The sequence below is a fragment of the Tamandua tetradactyla genome, chromosome X, assembly GCF_023851605.1.
Source record: "Tamandua tetradactyla isolate mTamTet1 chromosome X, mTamTet1.pri, whole genome shotgun sequence".
NCBI classification, from domain to species: Eukaryota; Metazoa; Chordata; class Mammalia; order Pilosa; family Myrmecophagidae; genus Tamandua; species Tamandua tetradactyla.
In genome coordinates, this window is record NC_135353.1 from 93,809,984 (window position 1) to 93,830,102 (window position 20,119).

The following is a 20,119-nucleotide window of genomic DNA, read 5'->3' on the forward strand; positions in this document are numbered from 1 at the left end:
TGTTCTGTAAATGTCTGTTAAGTCTACTCCATTTATCTTATTTTTCAAAATCTCTGTTTCCTTATTGATCTTTGGCCTAGGTGTTCTCTCCATTGATGAGAGCAGTGAATTGAATTCTACAACTATTATTGTAGAGGAGTCCACTTCTCCCTCAAGAATTGTCAGGGTTTTCCTCATGGATTTCGGAGCACTCTGGCTTGGTGCATAAATATTTATGATTGCTCTGTCTTCTTTTTGAATTGTTCCTTTATGAATACATAGAATCATTCTTTGTCTCTTTTAGTTGTTTTACATTTTAAATTTAATTTGTCAGATATTAATATAGCTGCTCTTTTCTGTTTGACCTTTGTGTGAAATATTTTTTCCAGCATTCACTTTCCATCTCTTTTGTCCTTGGGTCTAAAGTGAGTCTCCTGTAAACAACATATAGATGGGTCCTGGTTTTTAGTCCATTTTGCCAGTCTGTGTCTTTTGATTGGTGAGTTTAATCCATTAACATTTAATGTTATTATTGTAAAGGCAGTACTTTCTCCTACCACTTTGCCTTTGGGTCTTATATATCATATCGTATTTTTTTTTCTATTTTGACCTTTACTGATAGTCCTTATTTCTACACTCTTCTCCAGACCTCTCTCTCCTGTCTTTTCCTAACTGTCTACAATACTCCCTTTAGCATTTCTTATAGAGCTGGTGTCTCAGTCACAAATTCTCTCAGTGATTGTTTGTCAGAAAATATTTTAATCTACCCTCATTTTTAAAAACTATTTTATTGTATACTATAACATATATACAGAGCAAAGAAAGAAAAAAAAAACAATAGTTTTCAAGGCACTCTTCAACAGTAGTTACAGGACAGATCCTCTCAGATTTTTCCTTCTAGCTGTTCCAGAATATAGAAGGCTAGAATGCGTAAATATTTTTTATCACCACAATTGACTATTTTTCTTTCTTTTTGTGAAAAATAACATATATACAAAGAGCAATAAATTTCAAAGCACAGCATCACAATTAATTGTAGAATATATTTTGGAGTTTAGCATGGGTTACAATTCCACAATTTTAGGTTTTTACTTCTAGCTGTTCTAAGATATTGGAGACTAAAAGAGATACCACTTTAATGATTCAGCAATCATATTAATTTGTTAAATCCTATCTTCTCTGTAAAACCCCACAATCAACTTTGATCTTTCTATACCTCTCTTTGGGAGTGTTTGGACTATGGCCCTTCCAAATTTCTCATGCTGTAAAGGTCTGTCACCAGTATGGGGTAGGGAGGTGTAACTATCCAAAGCTCTGGAGAGGCTGGGCACTCTAGGTTCCAGGACTTATCTGGTCAGGGACCCATCTGGAGGTTGTAGGCCTCTGGAAAGTATTACCCTAAATGTTCTTTAGGGTTGGCTGGAATGGTCCTGGATGGGGTTTGGCAGGTTATGGTAGGTAGCATTGTTTAACTGAAACTTACATGAGAACAACCTCCAAAGTAACCTCTTGACACTACTTGAATTCCCTCTGCCACTGATACTTTGTTAGTTATACTTATTTTCCCCATTTTGGTCAGGATGGAATTGTTGATCCCACAGTGTCAGGGCTGGATTCATCCCTGGGAGTCATTTGCCATGTTGCCATGGAGAATTTCACCCATGGATGTCATGTTCCATGTAGGGGGAAGGGCAATGATTTCACTTGCAGAGTTGGGCTTAGAGAGAGTGAGGCCACATCTGTGCAACAAAAGAGGTCCTCCAGAAGTAACTCTTAGGCATATGTATAGGTAGGCTAAGCTTCTCCACTACCTACATAAGCTTCAAAAGAGTAAACCTCAAGATCAAGGGCATGGTCTATTGATTTGGGTGTCCATAAAGTTTGACACAATATCAGGAGATTCCCTGATGGTAAACTTAAATAATTCCATATTTTTTCTCCCATCCCTCAAGGGACTTTGCCAATACTTTTTGATTATCTGTTTAATATACTCTGGGATGTATCCAGGCATTACATAGGCTATAGAGGATTAAAGGACCTCTTTCTTATTCTGTGCTTCCTGTGTTTCAATTGTTCAAATGAGCTATAGAGATATGTTGAGTTACATTATGTGCTATGCAAATTTCAGTTCCAGACCACATGAATCTTTCTTCCTTTGGTCTCAAAGAGTATATGTGGTTCTAAAATATAGACATTGTCTTCCTTACCCTTGTGGTCTGAGCTACTTTAACCCCAACTTGATAGACTTCATTCTTATCTCTAAGTATCAGGTTTTATATATATATATATATATATATATATATATATATATATATATATATATATATAACAGCCCCTCAAAATCCAGGAATAATAATTTCCACTCCAGAATAAATGTGTCTGCTATAAAAGCTTACAGTCTAGGGCCTGTTTTCTTGTTAGGAGATCATACATTGTTGTTCTTTTGTCTCTGGCTTATTTTGTCTCACCAAATGTCCCACACATTCATTCACATCATTGCTTGCCTCATGATTTCATTCCTTTTTTTTGTAGCAGCATAACACCTTTTCATAAGCATACGCCATCATTCACTAATTTACTTCTCAATCAGTGCATCCTTCAGCCACCTGCATTCATCAGGGATCATGTATAATGCCCAAAGTCTACAGTCCATTAACACTCTCAAGTTTAGATAATTTCGTTGTTCCGAAGAGAAAGAAAACCAATAAACCCACCCTCACCAAATAGGAAATCTAAACTTCCTCTTAATTCATGTCCCTCTTCCCATTATTTACCTCTGCTGTTGCTGTGGTAGTGCTTCTGTTTTCCTTTTAAGCATAGCCCATAGCATGCAATAACAGTTTTCCCCTGTACCCTGGACTTAAACACTCTTTGTACATGAATCATACCTTTAAAAGTTATGATTTAAAAAAAAAAAACTAGTGTTAATCAATGGGACACATAGGTCTATATAACCCCTTTCAATCTTATTCATCTCCAATATGGTAGTATTACATATAGACCCACTAGAGAACCACCTTCACATCTATCTATTCCCTTACATTGGAGTCCAACCTCATTAGCTAATGATTCACCCATCTTTAGCGTCTATGTATCTCTAAGTTCCCTATATTCTGTATTATAAGCCCCTGATTTTACCTTTACCAGGGTCATGAAACTGGAATCATACAGCATCTATACTTTTGTGTCTGGCTTATTTCACTCAGTATTATGTCCTCAAGGCTCATCCATCTTGTCATGTGCTTCAGGATGTCATTTTGTCTTACTGCTGCATAATATTCCATTGTATGTATATACCACATTTTGTGGATCCACTTGTCAGTTGATGGGCATTTGGTTTGTTTCCATCTTTTGGCGATTGTGAACAATGCTGCTATGAACATCGGTGTGCAAATATCTGTTTGTGTCATTGCTTTCAGCTCTTCAGCGTATATACCAAGTACTGCTATTGCTGGGTCATAGGGCAACTCAATATTTACTTCCGTAGGGAACCGCCAAACAATCTTCCATAGTGGCTGCACCATTGTACATCCCCACTAGCAGTTACATAGTGTCCCAGATTCTCCACATCCTCTTCAACATTTATAGTTTCCTGTTTGTTTAATAGCAGCCATTCTTATATGTGTGAAGTACAATCTCATTGTAGTCTTGCCCTGCATTTCTCTCACAGCCAATGAAAATGAATACCCCTTCATGTGCTTTTGAGAATTTTTGCATCTATGTTCATTGGGGAGATTGGCCTGCAGTTTTCCTTTCATATAGAATCTTTACCTGGCTTTAGTATTAAAATGATATTAGCTTCATAAGGTGAATGAGGTGGAGTTCCTTTTTCCTCAATTTTTGAGAAAAGTTTGAGCAGGATTGGTGTTAGTTCTTTTTGGAATGTTTGATAAAATTCCCCTGTGAAGTCATCTGGCCCTGGGTTTTTCTTTGTAGGAATATTTTTGATGACTCATCGAATCTCTTTACTTGTGTTTGGTTTGTTGAGATCGTCTATTTCTTCCTTAGTCAGTATACCTTCTTTGTGTATTACCAGGAATTTGTCCATTTCATCTAAGTTGTCTAGTTTGTTGGCGTATAGTTCTTCATAGTATCCTCTTATGATTTCTTTTATTTCTTCAGGGTCTGTTGTAGCACACCCCTTCTCATTTCTGATTTTGTTTATTTGCATCCTCTCTTTTTTCTTTGTCGGTCTTGCTAGTGGCCCATCAATTTTATTGATTTTCTCAAAGAACCAACTTTTGGTTTTATTGATCCTTTCTGTTGTTCTTTTGTTCTCCCACTCATTTAACTCTGCTTTAATCTTTGTTATTTCTCTTCTTCTGTTTGCTTTGGGGTTAGTTTTCTGTTCTTTCTCAGGTTCCTCCTGGTGAGCACTGAAGTCCTCAATTTTTACTCTTTTTTTTTAATAAAGGCATTTGGGGCAACAAATTTTGCTCTCAGCACAGTCTTTTGCCACATCTAAGTTCTGATAAGTTGTATTTTCATTTTCCTTGTTTCTAGTTAGCTACTGATTTCTCTAGCAATTTCTTGTTTGGCCCACTGGTTGCTTAAAATTACATAATTTAATCTCCATGTATCTGTGAATGTTCTCAATTTTTGGCAGTTGCTAAGATCCAGCTTCATACCATTGTGATCAGATAAAGTTCTTCGAATAATTTCAATGTTTTTAAATTGATATAAAGAGCAGTTTTGTGTCCTAGCATATGATCTAACCTAGAGAATGTTCCATGAGCACTAGAAAAGAATGTATATCCTTATGTTTTGGGGTGCAATGACCTATATATGTCTGTTAGATCTAATTCACTTATCAAGTTGTTTAACTTCTCTATTTCCCTGTTCTTCTTCTGTCTGGTTGCTCTATCTATAGAGGAGAGTGGTGTATTGAAGTCTCCTATGATTATTGTTGAAACAACTATCATTCTCTTCACGAATGTCTGTCTCATGTACTTTGGAGCTCCTTGAATGGGAGTATATACATTTATGATTGTTATATATTCTTGGTGAATTGTGCCTTTAATTAATATTTAGTGTCCTTCTTTGTCTCTTGTGATGACTTTACATTTGAAGTATATTTTGTCCATTATTAGTATAGCTACTCCTGCTTTCTTTTAGTTGCAGTTTGGGTGGAAAATCTTTTTCCATCCTTTCACTCTCAATCTATTTGTATCCTTGCATCTAAGATGAATCTTTTGTAAGCAGTATATAGCTGGGTTATATTTTTTAATCCATTTTTCCAATTTGTATCTTTTAATTGGTAAATTTAGTCCATTAACATTCAATGTTATTACTGAAAAGATATTTCTAGAATCCACCATCTTATCTTTGATTTTATTTGCCAGATATACGTATTCTTTTCCCTCTTTTTCTTTTTATTCTTTAAGTTACTCTTGTATCAGTTCTATGCCCTCCTCCAGGCCTCCTTCTCCTGTCTTTTTTTTCAACTGGCAGAACTCCCTTTAGTATTTCTTGTAGGGCCATTGTCTTGTTGGCAAATTTGTTCAGTATTTGTTGGTCTCTGAACATTTTAATCTCTTCCTCAGTTTTGAAGGACAATTTGACTGGATAAGGAATTCTTGGTTGGAAGTCTCTCTTTCAGAGTCTTAAATGTATCATACTACTGCCTTCTCGCCTCCATGGTGCCAATTGAATCATATGAACTCAGTCTTATGTGGTTTCCCTTGTATGTAGTAGATTATTTTCTCTTGCCACTTTCAGAATTTTCTGCTTCTTCTCAACATTTGACAGACTGATTAGTATGTGTCTTGGGGAAGGCCTATTTGGATTTATTCTGTTTGGAGTTTGTTGGACTTCTTTGACTTGTATATTTATGTCCTCTAAAAGGATTGGGAAGTTTTCCCTCATTATATCCTCAACTAGTCTTCCTAGCCCTTTACTCCTCTCTTCTTCTTCTGGGATACCAGTGATTCTTATATTTGTGCACTTTGTTTTGCCCATCATTTCCCAGAGGGCCAATTCAATTTTTTCCATCCTTTTTACCATTGCTGTTTTGAGTGTTCAAAATCAGTTATCCTGTCCTCTACTTCAGTTATTCTTTCTTCTATCTCTTCAGATCTGCTTTTGTGTGCCTCTAGTATGTTTTTTATTTGGTCAACAGAGTCTTTAAACTCTGTGATTTCTGCTATTTTTCTATACTTTCAAATTCCTCTTTATGCCCTTCTACTGTCTTCTTGATCTCCTTTATGTCATTAGCCAACCCACTTATTTCATTTAGTAGACTTATATGAATATCTTTGATTAATTGTTCCAACGTCTGTGTCTCCTCTGGTGTTTTAACTTGGTCATTAGACTGGGCTATATCTCTCTTCATTGTGATATGCTTAGTGAAGTTCTGTTGTTTTCATCGCATATAAATATCTGGATTGATTTACTTTTGGAGTTGATTTCCTTCAGTACGATGCAAGGTGTGGGGCAGGGCACAACAGTGTGGTGATGCATCACAGCACAGGTTCGGGATGTCATGCTGCTGCTCATGAACGAGGGCATTCTGTGGCCAGGATGGATGTAGCAGTGTGGGTGCACAGGTCTGGGGGATTAACCCTGGTGTGCACTGGTCTAAGGGCAGAGCATTTTGTGTGCATGTGCAGAGCTATGACAATGGGTCAGCATTATGTCTTCATGGGCTGGAAGTGGACGTGACCAGGCTGTGCAGGTTAGCACTTTCTTGGTGCTGGGAAGTGTGATTGGGGGCCATGTGCATGCGTGGGTCTAAGAGTGCTGCAAACTGATGTTCCCCAAACTAAGAAGTGTGACTGAGGGCCGTGCACATGCACAGGTCTAGGAGTCCCATAAACTGATGTTCCCAGAGCTGAAGGACATGATTGAGGCCCGTGCACACACACAGGTCTAGGAGTGCCATAAATTGATGTTCCCAGGTCTAGGAAGTATGACTGAAGACTGTGCACACTCGCGTGTCTAGGGAGTGCCATAAACTGATGTGCAGAGCTCAGCGGAGACAGGGTGAGGCTGCATGAAACTATGGGTAGGGGTGGATGTAACCTAGGTATGGAGGTTTGTGCCCATAGCACCCACGTGCTGGTGACAGCCTGAAGAGAGCAGGAAGGTGGAGGTAGTGCTTGGGAGGAGTGCAGGAAAGGTGGGTTGGGCTGCACCTGGGGTGGGGGTGTGGGGCGGTTATATGCATTGAAGGTTGGTGAGGCAGTGGTGATTTGAGCATGGGGAGTAGGGGCAGATGGTGGGGTTCAGATACACAGGGTGTGGGGTGAATCATGGGTCATGGGGCTGCACTGATGAGAGTAGTGCATTCAAGGAATGCGGCTTGGCTTGCTTCCTAGTCCCTGTCTCCTCATCTGTTCACTTCTGTGGGCTCCATGCTTCCACATTAGGCCCCAGTTTTCTACTTCTCAGTTCCTCAGCTTTTGGAACCAGGGCCACCCTGTGTGGTGCAGAAGGCTCTTCCAGGTCAGTTGCATTCTTGAATTGATGACTCAGTTGCCCTCCCATCCCTTCTCTAACTTTTTCTTGGAGCAAGGCTGAAGTCAATCTACCCTATTTGGCCATCTTCCCAGAACCCCTACCCTCATTTTTTGATGCACACTTTTGATGGATATGGAATTCTTGGTTGGTAGTTTTTCTCTTTCAGAATTTTAAATATATCATACCACTTCCTTCTCGCCTCTATGGTGTCTTCTCAGAAATCCACACATAGTCTTATTGAGCTTCCCTTGTATGTGATGGTTTGCTTTTCACCTACTGCTTTCAAAATTCTCTCTTTGTCTTTGACATTTGACAATCTGATTAATAAGAGTCTTGGATTAGGTCTATTTGAAGCTATTCTGTTTGGGGTATGCTGCACTTCTTGGATCTGTACTTTTTGTTTTTCATAAGAGATGAGAAGTTTTCTGGGTTTATTTCCTTCATTAGCCTTTCTGCTTTTTTTTCCTTTTCTTCACCTTCTGGGACACATATAGCACATATATTCATGTCCTTGTTGTCTTTCAATTCCTTGAGACCCTGCTCATATTTTTCCAACCTTTTCTCTTGTGCATAGGATTTCAGATGTCCTGTCCTCCAGCGCACTAATCCTATCTTCTGCCTCTTCAAATCTACTGTTGTAAGTTTCCATTCTTTTTCATCTCTTCCATTGTGCCTTTCATTCCATAAGTTCTGTGATTTGTTTTTTCAAAGTTTCAAGTTCTTCTTTATCTTCACTGAATGTCTTCTTTATATCTTTTATTTCTTTTGCCTTATCTTCCCTCAACTTGACTTGATTTTTAATGAGATTTTACAAGTCTGTTCAAACATTCTGAATTTGTTGTTAAATTACTGTATCTCATTTGAAATGTTGGTTTGTTCCTTTGACTGGGCCATATCTTCTACTTACCTAGTATGATTCATTATTTTTTTGCTGGCACCTAGGCATTTGATTTCCTTGATTAGTTTGTTCTGGAAGTCATTTTCACTCTTTTATATAGGGCTTTCTTGTTAGATGGCCTTGTTCTGTATCTGTTCTTTGGCATCAGTTCAACTTACCCTAGACCTCTAGCATAGGTTCTGTTTAACTGATCATATTTCTTTAGCTTTTGTTTTTCTGCTTCTTACTCTACTTATTTGGGACATTTTTTTTGAGGAAAGTCTCCTCAGATATGGTTGATCCCCGTCAGATTTTCCCAGACCAGACAAGCCCATGTCTCAGGAGGAGAGAGGATCTAGTATGAAGTTTCCCTGAGGGTGACACTCAGAAGATTGTCAGACTTTCCTATGAAGCCACTACACTGTGCTTTTCTTACCCTGCCCAGCATGTGACACATGTCAGCCTGCAGGTCACACTAGCTTAAAGTGATACTGTGCCTTTAATTTCAGCATCTTCTCTCTGCCAATATTGTAGTTGAGGCAGACGCTGAGGTAGTAGGTGGGCTTGATTGCTTCTGTTTTCCAGCCCCTGGGGCCTGAACTGCTTAGGTAAGGGTTTACACTTGAGCTGGGCCCAGTGCTCTTTTACTTGGGACAGAGAGACTCTTCAAGGAATTAACCCCTTTCACATGACTATTTACTTTGTCCCTCAGATATTCCTTTATTCCACCCTTGCCTTGGGCAGTGCTGAAGCCTGAGAGTGCTGGTAGTTCTATCTAATAAACTGTTTGGATGTAAAAAGAGAAAAGACAAAAAAAAAAAAAGCTGTTCAGAGTGAGACCCCAGCTACCTGGGTTTGCTGATCAAGAGCTGGATTTGGTATATGGCTCTGTACCTCCCTAAGCTCCATGTGCCCCCTTTTCTTGGGGTCTAGCCATTTTCCAGAATTTTTTGTTGTCCAACTCCAAAAAGCCTGTTTTTTTTCTGTCAACCCCACCCCCTCTCTACTGAGGTAAAAGCTCCAGATTCTTTTAGTGCTTACTCTAGCTTTATCTGTGCTTTGGGCCTCTTTGTAATTAATTAATTTGTTAATTTGTTTGTTAATTAATTCCACAGTTGGAGCTTCATTGAGTTAACTGCCTTGCTACTACTAAAGTATGTGTCCTTTCCCCTCAGAGAACCAGCCTATGGTGCCCGTGGGGCAGGGGCAACAGCCTCCTTGGTTTGGGAGACTTGCCGTTCTATGTGGGATCTTAGCATTTCCACCTATTCAGACTCGTGTACGATATGTGTCCTGTCACTGATATCCCCCTGTGCTGGTTTAAAAGGATATATGTCCCCCAGAAAAGCCACGTTTTAATCTAAATCCCATTTCATAAAGGCAGAATAATCCCTATTCAATACTATATGTTTGAAACTGTAATCTGATCATCTCCCCGGAGATGTGATTTAATCAAAAGTAGTTGTTAAGCTAGATTCGGTGATGACATGTCTCCACCCATTTGGGAGGGGTCCTGATAAGTTTCTGGAGTCCTATAAAAGAGGAAAAATTTTAGAGAATGGAAGAGATTCGGAGAGAGCAGAGAACGATGCAGTACCACAAAGCAGAGAGTCCACAAGCCAGCAACCTTTGGAGATGAAGAAGGAAAACGCCACCCGGGGGGCTTCATGAAACAGGAAGCCAGGAGAGAAAGCTAGCAAATGACGCCATGTTCACCATGTGTCCTTCCAGCTGAGAGAGAAACCCTGAACTTCATCAGCCTTCTTGAACCAAGGTATCTTTCCCTGGATGCCTTTGATTAGACATTTCTGCAGACTTGTTTTAATTGGGACATTTTCTCAGGCTTAGAACTGTAAACTAGCAACTTAATAAATTCCCCTTTTTAAAAGCCATTCTGTTTCTGGTATATTGCATTCTGGCAGCTAGCAAACTAGAACACCCCCCAACAGTTGTTCCATACAGATCCTAGTTATTTAGTAGCTGCTCTGGAGGATGAAATAAATGCCACACCTCATTGTGCCACCTTCTTGCCCTACCCTTCCCTTCTATTTGTTTTTTTACTTAATGTAGCTAGTTTGTGTTTTTCTAAGAATTTGTCCATTTCGTCTATGTTATCTAATTTGTGGGCATGCAATTGTTCATTGTATCCTTGTTTAGCCCCTGTATTTCAGTGGGGTTGGTAGTAATATCTCCCTTTTCATTTCTGATTGTTATTATTTGTATTCTCTTTTTTCTTTGTCAGTCTAAATAAAAATATGTCAATTGTATTGATTTTTCAAAGGACAAACTTTTGGTTTTGTTCATTCTCTTTTTTATTTTCTTCTCTTTCATTTGTCTCTGCTCTCATCTTTATTATTTACCTACTTTGGCTCACTTTGGATTTAGTTTGCTCTTCTTTTTCTCATTCTTCCAGAGGTTAAGTCTCTGATCTGAGTTCTTTCTTTTTTTTTCTTCTAAGCATTTAGAACTATAAATTTTCCTCTCAGCACTGCCTTCACTGCATCCCATAAGTTTTTGTTGTTGTATTTTCATTTCCCTCAAGATATTTCCTAGTTTCACTTGTGGTTTCCTCTGTCTCCCATTGGTTGCTTACTGTCTGTTGTTTAATTTCCATATATTTGTGGATTACCCATTTTTCCCTGTTACTGATCTCTAGCTTCATTCCATTGTGGTAATAGAAGATAAATTTATGACTTCATTATTTTTGAATTTATTGAAACAAGTTTCAATAACTAGACTAACGTTAGTCTATCCTAGAGAATGATCTATGTGCACTTAATAAGAATATGTATTTTCTTTTTGTTGAATGAAATGCTGAATATATGTCTGTTGTTTCTAGTTGGTTTAGAGTATTGTTCAAGTGTTGTATTTCCTTATTGATCTTTTCACTGTACATTCCATCCATCATTGGACATGGTGTGTGAAAATCTCCTACTATTAGTGTAGACCATCAATTTCTCCCTTTAAATCTGCTGGTATTTGCTTCATATATTTTGGAGCCCTGCTCTTAGGTACATATGGATTTATAATTCTTAATCTTCTTGTTGTGTTGTTCCCTTTATTGCTATGTAATAACTGTCATTATCCCACATAACTGTTTTCTACTTTTAGTCTCTTTTATCTGAAATTTGTATAGCTAATCCAGCTCTCTTTTGGTTACTACTTGCATGGCATATTTTTTTTTCTATTGTTTCATTTCCAACCTACTTGTAATGCAATTTAGGGTGAGTTTCTTGCAGACAGCATGTAGTTGTATTATGCTTTTTAATCCATTCTGCCAATCCCAACCTTTTGACTGGGGAGATTAATCCATTTACATTTAAAGTCACTATTGATGATGCAGGTAATTCTTCTGACATATATCCACCTAGTCCAGCTTAACAACCACTCTTGACTAAATCACATCATCCAGGGAGATGATCTGATTATAGTTTCCAACATATAGTATTGAATAGGGATTATTCTACCTTTATGAAATGGGATTTAGATTAAAACATGGCTTTTCTAGGGGACATACATCCTTCCAAATCAGCTCAGTTCTTGAGGAGAAATTGGTACTTAATCTAATTTGTACCCTCTTGTATGTAACATAATGCTTTTTTCTTGCAGCTTTCATAATGCTGTCCTTGTCTTTTGCATTTGATAGTATAATAAATGCATGATGGGTTATTTTTTCTTCATGTTTACCCTGTTACGTGTTCTCTGGTTTTTTTTGGACATGCATATTCATGTCTTTTGCTAAGTTGGGGAAGTTCTCTGCCGTTATTTCTCTGAATATTCCTTCAGCTCCCTTCTTTCTTCTCCTTCTGCCACTGTCATAATGCATATATTAGTATGTTTAATGGTGTTTTAGAGGTATCTTAAGCTATTTTGTTTGCTTGTAATTATTTTCTTTCTGCTCTTCAGTCTGACTCATTTCAAGTGTCTTGTCTTTGAGTTCACTGATTCTTTCTTCTTCCAGCTCCAATCTGTTTTTGAAACCATCCTGGGCATTTTTTCACTTCATTTTTTGTGGCATTCAATCCAAGTATTTCCATTTGGTTCCTTTTTAGGATTCCAATCTTCTTACTAAGATTTTTGTATTGTTCTCCTGATTTCCTTTAGTTCTTTCTCTGTATTTTTCTTTACCCCCTTGAACACCTTAAGAATATTTTTAAAGGCTTTGTTTAGCATGCCCACATTCTAGTAGACTTCTAAAAATATTTTTATTGATAAATCTTAACATAAAAACATTCTTAACATACAGACATTTCATACATGGTATACAATCAATGGCTCACAATATCACCAGATAGTTGTGTATTCATCACCATGATCATTTTTTAGAACATTGCATCACTCCAGAAAAAGAAATAAAAAAGAAAATTTCGCAATCACACAGTCACATCATAAAAGCTGTATCATTATGTAATCATCTTCAAGGAACAAGGTTACTGGAACACAGCTCTACAGTTTCAGGTATCTTCCTCTAGCCACTTCAATATACCATAAACTAAAAAGGGATATCTAAATAATTCATAAGAATAACCTCCAGGATAACCTCTCAATTCTGTTTGAAATCTCTCAACCACTGACACTTTATTTTGTCTCATTTCTGTCTTCCCCTTTTTGGTCAAGAAAGTTTTCTCAATCCCTTGATGCTGGGTCCCAGCTCATCCCGGGTTTCTTTCCCACATTGCCAGCGAGATTTACACTCCTGGGAGTCATGTCCCACATGATGGGGACTACACCTGGTGAGTCAGCTTAGAGAGAGAGGTCACATCTGAACAACAAAGGTCCTCTGGTGGTAACACTTAGGGCTAATTTAAAGCAGGCTTAGCCTATCCTTTACAGGAGTAAGTTTCATAGGGAGGAATCAGGTTATAAACAAGAAGCTCAGTATCTCAGAATTTAGAAATAACAATTACAACTCATGAATATATGTGACTGCTGTAAGAACTTATAATCTAGGACCCTTTACAAAAGGCCCCAATCTGATAACCCATGTTCTCAACTTCAGTTCACCAAGTTTTTATATTATAGTTAGTACATATGAGTAAGGCATGATGATATTTGTATTTTTTGTTTCTGATATTTCACTGAACATACAATCTTTAAGTTTCATTCACCTAGTTGCATGCCTCACAACCTTCTTGTGGCCAATCAGTAGTCCATTGTATGTATACTCCATAGTTGCCCCTTCCGTTTCTGAGTCATTACATCCTTAGGTCACTTCCATCCATTCTGGATTGCAAACACTGCTTCCTTAGACACCAGTGTGCAAATGTCCATTTGTGCCCTCATTTTCGGTTCCTCCAGGTATATACCTAGCAACAGGATTGCAAGATCATATGGCAACCGTACCCCTAGCCTCCAGTGGAAGGACCATACTTCCCTTCAAGGGGCTGTGCCTCTCATTTTCCCTGCCAACAGTGAATGCATACGTCTCTTTCTCTAAATTTTCACTAGCAGTCATTTCTCTCTGTTTGTTTGTTTGTTTTGCACATGGGCAGGTACCAGGAAACTCCTCTGTTTATTTTTAAACAGTTTTATTCACACATCATACAATCTAACCTAAGTGTGTACACATAACCTCATCACCATAATACCTTTGAACACATTTTTTCCTTCTGCAAAGAATCTATACCCCTTCCCCCATGACCCCCCCAACCTGTTGACATTTAGTTTTTGCATAATACCTTTGTTACATTCAATGGAAGCATACTGAAATGTTACTATTGACTATAGACCCTAGCTTGCATTGATTGGACTTTTCCTCATATACAGTCTTTTTTTATTTTTTATTTTTGCATAGGCAGGCTGTGGGAATCGAATCTAGGTCTCCAGCTGAGCAGGTAAGAATTCTTGCCACTGAGCCACTGTTGCACTGCCCTATACCATCTACTTTTATTTTCAACCTATTATATTGTGTAGTATAACATATATACAAAGCAACGAGATAAAACAGCAATAGTTTTCAAAGCACTCTTCAACAAGTGGTTACAGGACAGATCCCAGAGTTTATCATGGGCTACTATATGATCCTCTCATATTTTTCCTTCTAGCTGCTCCAGAATATAGGAGGCTAGAGGGCTTAAATGCTTTTTTATCATCACAATCACAATAGACATTTTTCCTTCTTTTTTTGTGAACAATAACATATCTACAAAAAATCCAAAGTACAGCTTGACAATTAGCTGTAGAACATATTTCAGACTTTGACATGGGTTACAATTTCACAATTTTAGGTTTTTACTTCTAGCTGCTCTAAAATACTAGAGAGGAAAAGCGATATCAATTTAATGATTCAGCATTTATATTCATTTCTTAAATCCTATCTTCTATGTATAATTCCACCATCACCTTTGATCGTTCCATAACTCTCTTTGGGTTGTTTGGACTATGGAAATTCTAAATTTTTTATATTGGAGGAATCTGTCATTAATATGAGGTAGGGAGATGGAACTATCTGACATTTTGGAGTGGCTGGGCTAGGTTTCAGGACTTATCTGGACCAGGGAACCATCTGGAGGTTGTACGTTTCTGGAAAGCTACTCTAGTGCCTGGAACATTGTGGAATTTTATATATTGCCCCAGGTATTCATTAGGATTGGCTAGAATGGTCCTGGTTGGGCATTGGCTGGTTAAGATAGGTAGCAAGATCTACCTGAAGCTTGTGTAAGAGCAACCTCCAGAGTAGCCTCTTGACTATATTTGAACTCTCCCTGCCACTGATACTTTATTAATTACACTTCTTTTCCCCCTTTTGGTCAGGGTGGAATTGTTGATCCCATGGTGCCAGGTCTGGATTCATCCCTGGGAGTCATCGCCCATGCTTCCAAGGAGACTCTTACCCCTGGATGTCATGTCCCACATAGGAGGGAGGGCAATGATTTCACTTGCAGAGTGGGCTTAGAGAGACTGAAGCCACTTCTGAGCAACAGAGATCCTCCAGAAGTAACTCTTAGGTTTGTCTATAGGTAATCTAAGCTTCTCCACTACATACATAAACTTCACAAGAGTAAGCCTCAAGATCAAGGGCATGGCCTATTGATTTGGGTATCCCTAAAGTTTGACACAGTATCAGGGGATTCCCTGATGATAAGGTTTAATAGTTCCATAGTCTTTTTCCCCTCCCTCAGGGGACTTCACCAATACTTTTTGATTATCTGCTTAATATACTCTAGGATGTTTCCAGGCATAACAATAATCTATATAGGATTAAAGGACCTCTTTCTTATTCTGTACTTTCTGTGTTTCGATTGTTCAAATGAGCTATACAGATAGGTTGAATTAGATTATGCACTACAGAAAATTTCAGTTCCAGATCAAATAAACCTTTCTTCCATTGGTCTCAGAATGTGTGTGATTCTGAAATATAGACACTGTCTTCCTTACCCCTATATTCTGAATTACTTTAACCCCAAACTGTTCAGCTTCATTCTTATCTCTAAATATCAGGTTATATATATATATATATATCAACCTCTCAAAATCCAGAAATAATAATCACCACTCTGGACTTAATGTGTTTGTTCTAAAATCTTACAATCTAGGCCCTTGTTTTCTCATAAGCATTTTCTAAAGGTGACCGTACCATTGTTGTTTTTTGTTTCTGGCTTACTTTGTCTCACCAAGTGTCCCACATTTCATTCACATTGTTGCATGCCTCACAACATTGTTACTTTGTGTAGCAGCACCACCTTTGTTCATAAGTATTCATTATCATTCAACAACCTACTTCTCTGTCAGTGCATCCATCAGCCAACTGCATTCATCCAGCCTCACATAGAGGGCCCAAAGTCTACAGTCCATCAACATTCTCAATTTTAGATCATTGCATTGTTTCCAAGAGACAAAAGCCAATAAACACACCCTTGCCAAATAGGAAATGTAAACCTCCTCTTAACCCTTATCCCTCACTCCATTATTTACCTCTGCTGTTGCTATGGTAGTTGTTTCCTTCTGAACATAGCTCATAGCATGCAATATCAGTTTTCCTCTGTACCCTGGACTTAAACACTCTTTATGCAAGAATCATATCTTTGCAGTCATTCTTACAAGAACTCATTCATATTTCTAATGTGAATCAGTGGAACACGTAGGTCGATACAACCCCTTTCAATATTGTTCATCTTCAGTATGGCAATATGACTTCTAGACCCACTAGAGAATCATCTTTGCTCCTATCTATTCCCTAACATTGGAGTATGCCATCTATTTTTAACACTGTGCAATATTGACATTAAGTTGTTTGCCCTCATGGAAAACATTTTTATTTGTACATTACATTCTAGTATTCTTCATTGGTATTTTCTGTATTTTAACTCTCTTCCTTTGAATTAACCATCATTTCCTGCTTCTTTGTTTTTTCTTGTACTCTGTTGCAGACTGCACATTTTAATATTAAAAATGTTATCTCTGGGACTTATTCACTAATATGCCTGTGGCTTGATTTAGTGGCCCAGCACCATGGTTGTCTGCCTTGAGAGTGGTGAATGGGCACCCATAATCATCATGCAGAGAGAACAGCTTACTGTCTTTTATCATAATTTATCAGCCTTTTGTTTCTGCTCTTCCCTGGATGGTGTATTATATTCTTTTGGTCCCTTGAATTTCAAGATACTTACTTCAGACAATTCCTGCCTGGTTAATAGCTGTTCTGGTGAAAGGACTGAGTCTTAGAGCTCCCTAATCCACCGTCTTTTCAGAATCTCCACACTTCCAGTATATTTTTGTAAGCTGTGATTTCACTGGCAGTATAACTTTCAGAGCCTTTACAATGCTATTTTGGTCTTCTTAGTTATCTTGCACTACTGAGGCTTTTGTTGTTCTCTACTGGTGCTCTTTGATGGTTAACAAACTTCCCATAGCCTTGCTACCTGGTGCCTCTATGTGGTGGAATGGAGTCTCCAGCCTACTGGATGAGAAGTGTTTCCCAGTTAGGGACGTGTTGTGGTGGGATCTCTCTTTCAGTGCCACCCAACCACTCAGCATCTGTCACTTTTAAGGGAAGGTGAACACATCCCCTGTCTACTTAGGATTAAGGGATCATTTCCATTTGTCTGTGGTGCTAATCTGACTTGGTTCTGTCAGTGGGGCTCCCAGGTAATCTGGAGGAGGAATAAGTCTACTTGGGCTGTCTTCTTTTGTTAGATTAAGGGTCAGGAAATGCAGGGTCTGGATTACTTTCTTCTATTGCTTCCGCATTGTTCCAGCCCCAACAAGTGCGCTGTCCCTTGCTGCCTTTTAGAATTCTTCTCTGTCTCTTACAGGTGTAGTTTGTGTTGAGAAACAGAGAAATATGGGTCTATACCATCTTGTCTGACAGGAAGCCTATGTATATATTCCTCCTTTACTTTTATTTGTATAAAGAATGGCATTTTTGATGGTGACTAGGGTGTGGGACTGACTGGTTGAAGATCAATGGAACATGGGTTAGATCTTGGGAATATGTGATATTTAACCAGAAATCCATAGACTTTACAACATGAGCGGCAAGAATTGGCTGAGCAAGCTACATCTTGTCTCTTGAGTATCAGAGTGCTTTGAGGAGTACTATTTTCTCTCTGTTCATTTACATAAGTACTTGGCTTTTTGGAGGAATAATTGGAGTCAATCTACATTACAGCAACTACTACACACATCTCTTTTAGTTCTTTGGTTTCCAGCCAGTGTAGTCTGGGACTCCACCTTGCTTTCTCATTATTTGTTTTTTTACCACTTTGACTCTTTGAGTTCTTTCTGAGTTTATTTTCATCTTCATCTTAATTAAATCAACAACTTGGTCTGCCAGCATTTTTGTCCCTCTGGTTACTACTCTTTCTGGCAGCCCACTGCTGCTTCTATTTGATATTGGTAAGCAATCAATATAATTGCTCAATTTAAAACTGATTTTACAAAGCACCCACTCGCATCCTCCCACAATGCACCACACGATGGCCTTACCACCACCTCTACCCCGGCCTGAGAAGGCCTGGTGGAGTGATGGTGCTGCCTGTCCCGCAGTGTGAGGCCCCGAGCATGGTGAAGAGATTGTTTTCTGAAGGCTCCGTGGGAGGCTGTGACAGAAGAGAGAGGCTGTATGGAGCTTTCTGAATAGCATAACCTTTCACCATTAGCCTTGCTTTGACCACATTTTTCATCAGCATCCTCCCCAGAATTCAAGATGCAAAGCAGAAGGAGGAAGTAGACTGGAAACAGGTTCCAAGGCTTTAAGGCCAGGAACCATAGAGTCAAGTGAAGTGCCAATGTAAAATCTCAGGGACCCTCTTCTCAAAAGCAGGGAAGTTGAGGCCTCACAGCCAACCCCAACTAGGGCAGAGAACATGTAGCTGACCTCAGCTTCTCTGTGTCATGGCTTTTGCCTACAAGTACAAGCTGTACAGGCACATGGCCACCTACTTACCCAGAAACCCAAGTAGTGCATGCACTGTGATAATCGCAAGGATCATCTACTGAGCCACAATGGAGACTGACGACTCCAATAAAGAGAACTTTCACTATTCTGAGTTGTCCATAGGTATGAACTACACTCTGGAATCCTCACTTATCTCCTTCACAGCTCAGCTCCCTTCAAATTAACAGCTTGTATCTATCTCATACTTGCCTGACAAGTTGCTAAAAGTGGAGGCGGATGGTGTTCTGGTGGAGCTTCCAAGAGGTCTGTCTCTCTCACCCATCAAACTCCAGTCCACCTAGCAGCTGCAGCCCTCCTAGATGAAGCACTGCTCACTAAGAGCCCCACCAAACTCTCTGAGGCCTTCTGGGCTGTTAATGTAGATTTCTATCATTACTGGGCTTTCTTCCACTTGATCTGCCCCCATGTAACCCACCTGGGGCCACAGGAGTCCTGGCAGTGGGCTACTCCCAAGTGGAGGCACAGCCTCTGTTCACCACTTTGTGAGATCAGCCTCAAGACTCCCAAGGGACTGGGGGTCCTCTGAGCTTCTGACCTCTGCACTCCTTGCCTGTTGTCTTTAGATCTAGTTTGAGCACCACCACCCTGCCTGGTTTCCACCAGGCATTCCAGTAGCCTCCAAGGAGGACCCCCATCTCACTCCTCATCTTTGTCAGGGAGCCCCTATATCCACCCCATCTACACCCTTATGAAGGCAGTTGAGCTTTCAGAACTGGGTTCAAAGAAAAAAAATTCCAGGTCTGTGTGGAGTACTTGGTTGGCAGGAGGGGTTTCAGGATCAACTCCAGGAAAAGCCTTGAGTCTCAACCCCATGAAAAGATCACATACCATAGGACTTCATGCATTTTTACTTTTATATTTTTAAAATATTTTTATTGACAAAACAAAACATACAAACATGAACATTCTTAATGTATGAACATTCCATACTTGGCGTACAATCAATGGCTCACAATCTCATCACATATTTGTATATTCATTACCAGATCATTTCTTAGAACATTTGCATCACTCCAGAAAAAAAATAAAAAGAACAAACTCATATATTCCATACCCCTTACCCCTCCCTCTCATTGACCACTAATATTTCCATCTACCCAACATATTTTGAACTTTGTTCCCCCTAAGATTTTTCCTATACCCCTTACCACTCCCTTTCATTGATCACTAGTATTTCAGTCTACACAGTTTATTTTTACACTTCTTCCCCCTATTATTTATTTTTATCCATATTTTTTACTCATCTGTCCATACCTTAGATAAAAGGAGTGTCATACATAAGGTTTTCACAATCACATAGTCACACTGCGAAATCTATACCATTATACAATGATCTTCAAGAAACCTGGCTACTGGAACACAGCTGCACAGTTCAGGCACTTCAGTCATTCTAATACACCTTAAAC

General features: G+C 39.0%; 1 pseudogene; it reads left to right on the top strand.

Moving 5' to 3' along the window:
- Window positions 1-18,760: 18,760 nt before the first annotated feature.
- On the top strand, window positions 18,761-19,328 carry LOC143671943 (zinc finger protein PLAGL2 pseudogene; annotated as a pseudogene).
- The last annotated feature ends 791 nt before the right edge of the window (window positions 19,329-20,119 follow it).